Below are 5,763 nucleotides of genomic sequence, written 5' to 3' on the forward strand. Positions count from 1 at the left end.
GGCGACCGGCCGCTAGGAGGGGGTCGCTAGCTCAAATGGATCGGAGAGATGGGATCGTCTTTTTCCTCCCTGGGTTGTCCAAACTTTTTCCTTCAATGATCTGCATACAGAAAAAATAATAATGCAGGGGCAAAAGGGGGCCTGCACCCTTCAAATAAATGTATCCCCTCAAACTACCCCCCCCAATATATTATATTTTATATATTTTTATTATCTCATGCCTCTCTCCTCTACTTTACAATGTCTTAACATCTTGCTTGCACCCTCAAATATAAAATATTTATTTAATATTTATATAATATATATATATTCTTTTGAGAGGACATCAGAACTCGGTTATGGCAAATGTGAAAAGCCTAGGATGTCCTCTATAAGGGCCAACAGGAACTAACGCAGTGGCATGTATGACTTCAGAGATTCGGACCAAAAACATCCAACAAAATGATAGTGACTGGAATTCAGGCAATCTTATGAATTTAGTGTAGGGCCTACACTATTAGTGACGAATCCCAATAATTTATAAAAAAAAAAAAAAAAAAAAATTCCGAGACACGCACGCTCAAACGCACGCACGCGCGCGAATCAACAAATGCCCCTAGCAACGAGGTGGCTGCGAATAAATCAATATTTTGGCCTCCTTTCACCCCCCCCCCTCCCCGCACACAGCCTTAGAACCGATGCCCCCCAGAACACAATAGAGGTCACGACTTTAGTATGACCCCTCTCCATGCACCCGGAGACCCAAATAAAGCCAATACTCTGATAGGGGTGGGGGTGATGTAACTATAATTGTAACAAATTCTATTGCTCATTTTACACTCACTTTTACAAGATTACAAATGTGGTTTTGTACTCACATTGATACATAAACCACATTCAAGTCATTCCCTACTGAGTTTGGGGATTGGATTAGAAACATCTGGGATATGTACTTGGTTTGGCAAGAACGACAAAACGATGGTGTCTCTTTTTTGTGTAAGATTAGGGCGCCACCATGTGGTATATAATGGCAGTTACAACTGTAATAATTTTACTTCTTGCAAATCAGTTCTGTAGTTCTGACGTGTATGATTTCGCGTTTTCAAAGAGACCTTCCCTTTTGACAGAAAATTTACATCCGATATATGATGAAAAATCGTTATATTACAATCACATTTTTTTTCACTCCTCCTGGCACCTTCCACAACCTTACTGACCTCTTTCCTTATTTTGTTCACTGGTGGGTTTTCTTTTTGCACCGTTACTTACATCTTTTCCTTCGCCAGTGTCTCCTTCCTTCCTTCCTTCCTTCCTTCCTTCCTTCCTTCCTTCCTTCCTTCCTTCCTTCCTTCCTTCCTTCCTTCCTTCCTTCCTTCCTTCCTTCCTTCCTTCCTTCCTTCCTTCCTTCCTTCCTTCCTTCCTTCCTTCCTTCCTTCCTTCCTTCCTTCCTTCTTTTCATGCATCCACACCTCCTCCCTTTTGTCACTGAAATTTTTTCTTCCTTATCTCCTTAATTCCTCAGAAATAATATTTCATCCTTGTGTCCTACACTTTTTGTATCATTCCAGTTTTTTTTTAGGCTTAAAACTACATTTCTACATTTCTGCCTTTCTTCCTTCGGTACCTGTCCGAAAGCCACTGCTTTAAAATCCGTTTTCTTTTTTCTTCATTAAAATATTTGCAATTAGTGTTGCAATATTTGAGACACTACTTTGCCTATAAGAGCTCATTGAATTAGTGTAAAAACTGTATACTGTACCGTTTCTAAATATATGCGTTAATTCCGATGTGTGTTTGCGTGTGCGCGCGTGCTGCCACTTCTGGTGTTTATTCAAAGTGGGAAACGCGTGCAGATGGCCCCGATTGAGGAGGCGAGGTACCGTGCCCCTCAACCCCCGCCACACTCCCCGATGAATTGAATTTGGTGTCCGGAAGATGGATGGATCCCTCCCCAAAGACACACAGTTTATGAGTTTGGGCTTTTTGGTAAATAGGAAGAGAAAATGAAAGTGTGTAAAAATGAAGATAAAGTGGGAAGAGATGGCTTCATAACACCATGTATAGGTGCTTGTGCATTGCCAAAAGTTGCAATAGATATTTATTATAAATTTTGCATTGATGAATGACAGTACATATGTTTGGGATGCTCCTGAGAATAAATAAGCAGCACCCATTATAGTGCTATTTTTCCTAACATTATTTTTAAGGGGATGGGTGGGAACGCATTAATGGCATTTCCATTCATGTCAATGTGTAAAGTTGATTTGAGACATCACAAATCTTTTGCTGAGGTTGTTTTGGCTTACCTGCACAACTTTTTAAAAGAGCTAAAATTAATGCGCATATGCAGTGTTGTCAGATTTACATGATGATGTGTCAAATCATATCAGAGCTTTCAATTGGCTATGGTTGGTAGGAGTAATTGATTTAATTTCTATGTTTTCTTGGTGTGCCGGTCCCCATATGTAGGTAAGTGACATAATAATTTATTGATTATTTTTGGACTTTGATGGTCTAAAATGGATGGTGAAAGACATCACCTTGTTCCAAGCAATGACAACAATTGGATTTGAAAGATCTTAGGCAAATGGAAATGTCATGATTGCAAGTGTCCAGATTGGGCTATGCGGTTCCGAGGCCTCTAATGTATGCACGCACACCTTATGACAAGCCTCAGTACAGATGGTCCGAGCGTGAGTTTGAATGAGAAGGGAACCATCCGCTGCCGCTGACGCATTGTGTGTGTGTATGTGTTGGGAGGGGTCTTCAATACAGCACTTAATGAGAACAGACTGGCCCTTTCTCAACCCCCTTCTCGTCCCTCACCCCGACAACCCCCCCCCCCCCCCCCCCCCCACCCAACACACTCTCGCTGTCTGATTTCCCATTTCTTCTCTTCGCCCATTCCCATCTGTTTGGAGACAAAGGGCCACGAGCCAGCTCGGGCCTCGGGACCCGGCTGGTGAAGTAGGCCCGGATAATACGGCCCATCCCGGGGGCTGCATTTCAACACATGGACAAGGCTTTGTACTTTCTGTACCTATGCTGCTCAAGCCCTCTTTATACAAGGGGTCGAGGGGGGGGGGTCCTTCTGAACACACACCTCCATCAGGTGTTTGCGTGTGCACTTTGAACATGAATACACATCCATGCGGAGCGGAGTATAAAAGCCAGCGAGGAAAAATGACAGCTCTCCAATGTTGTGAACATATGGCTGTTTGTTGTCACACTGTCCCTGCCCAATTTGCACAAAGCGTGCCACTTCTCTGAATTAAACGGGTGTGAGTGGAACGCCACGTGCATGCTGGCATGGAGCGAACCTTGAGCACGCCCAAGTGATGAAGAAGATGCAGCATTGCGGACTGCACACTTCCTGACATATGGTCGCTCCTCATCCTCAACCATTACATAAGCCCGCTGTGCTGTGAGTGTGTGTGTGTGAAATGTGACTCTCGCGTTTTCTCTTGTCTCTCTCTCAACTCACACACACACACACACACACACACACACACACACACACACACACACACACACACACACACACACACACACACACACACACACACACACACACACACACACACACACACACACACACACACACACACACACAGAGAGAGAGACAGCAACAGCAGCCACACTGCCAGCCAGGCTGTTCAGCGCCCTCAGCAGTTTGGGGGATGGAGAGAAGGAAAGGAGGGGTGGGGGGCATGGGGCGTGAGTGGAGGGGGTTATGGGGTAAGGAATAAATTGAAGGAAGCTGATGCTAGCACAGCTTTTGAGATGAGGGGGCGGGGGACAAATGGCCTTGCAGTGCCTTAATGGAAGTGTACAGATGGACACAGCCTTTCAGTGGAATCAAGCACAAGTCCAAGCAATGCCACAAGTTCGCAGCTTGTTTTAGTTCTGTATAGAAAACCACAATCTGTCAATGTTTTATTTCATTTGTTTTTTATTTCGCTTAAGTTATTTCATTGAGTAAAGTTTGAATCATGTTACAGTGGAACTTTAGCGGTAGAACGTAATACATTCCAAAACACCTCTGATGGAAATGGTGGCAGTGAATTCACTGAACTTATTTAACAAGCAGCAGGTTGGCAGATAGCGAATAATTCTTGAAAAATCTTTACTGTCAAACTAAACATTAAAAACATTGTCTAACCTGGCATACAATACAAAATGCCATAGATGCGAAAAAGCATGTTGTAACTGCATAAGCAACGGATTCTGACCAAAAATAGTGCGACAATGTAAGCAGGTAAGCAATAGGACAATTGTATATATCATCTTTTTATGAATAATCTATTTTATTTTATGTTTAATAAGTATTGCACATTTTCTCTTTTTAATGACTGTATAGCTAATTTTACCCTTTATCATATAAATACATGTATTTTTTTTATTCTTATTACTTTTTATGCATATTATCTATTTTATTTTATGTTTAACAAGTGTTTTTATGACTGCACCTACTTTTGCACTCCCCTGAGTATCTCGAGTATTTTGCACATATGCACATATTTTGTCCATATATGACTGGCAGAAGTGCCACACTTTGGCTTTCACCACAGATGCTCAGCGGGCAGGAAAATGCTCATTTACTTGCCGGTTGAGAAGAAGCACCTGTGGCTAAATCCAAACTGTGGTGAGGATTCGACTTTCTGGACTTGGATTTCCCACCTCTGATAAAAATAAAAAAATAGGAAGGGCATGGTTTCATATGGTGCTCCCTTGGCACTGATGAACAATTGTGTACATAAGAAAATGGTATCGGGACAGATTAATGTCTTTTCCATTCATTTTGCTGGGGAAAGTCGATTTAAGATGTGAGAGCTTTGATTTATGAGCATGGTCACAAAGCCAACTCGATACGTAAGTCAAGGCTCCATGAACCGAACAGCAAACATTTTAAGATTGGAACGGGGACGTACATACGGGCAAACGGACGGACGGACAGACAGACAGACAGACGTCTATCACAAAAGAATATAAATATTTGTGTATTTTGCTCAAACCATTTGGTCATATTGTACATCTCTGTGGTGAGCTGGCTCATAAATTTCCATGTCTCCCATCGCATCCCGCCCTCCCGGCTTTCCCACGGGAGGTGCCAGACGGCCAGTAATTTGGTTGTCTTGGCTCGTCTGGAGTAACACCTGCCCCCTCTCTGGGGAGGGAGCGAGCCTTTCAGCCAGGAGCACACACGAAGGAGCCTACTACTACTGTCTTAGCTGCTGACCACTGACACTGTGTGTGCGTGTGTGTGTGCGTGCGTGTGAGCGAGCGAGCGTGCAGCGCGCTTGCGACGTGCACGTTTGACGCTTTCCACACGTCCACATGCAGAAGCGTGAAGTCATCCAATGCCTCTCACATTGGTACGAGTACAATGAGTTGTATGTGGACTCCCTCTAGTGGTTCATGAAAGAATCACTCAATTGAATCTTTAAATTCTGCAGAACGTTACGGTATCCTAAACATTTTTGGAACAGAACACTTGAGTAGAATTTAGTGGTATTGAAATTTTAAGTGCTGCATATTGGCATATACTTGAGAAATGTTTGTTATCAAACATTTAAGTGCAATTTTTTGTGTTCTGTAGACTACATTATAATTGAATCATATGAAAGAAAAAATCCAACTTTAAAGTGCAGTCAGTGTTGGTGTTCAAACACCATAATGTTACAGTTGCTTACCATAATTCGTACTACGATATACTCAGTCATTCTTAAGCCCCCATTTGGAAATGTATTACAATCAGAGGAAGATAAAAATACAAACAACATC

Source organism: Syngnathus floridae, chromosome 2 (genome assembly GCF_059516105.1).
Source record: "Syngnathus floridae isolate MCC-2025c chromosome 2, RoL_Sflo_1.0, whole genome shotgun sequence".
Taxonomy (NCBI): Eukaryota; Metazoa; Chordata; class Actinopteri; order Syngnathiformes; family Syngnathidae; genus Syngnathus; species Syngnathus floridae.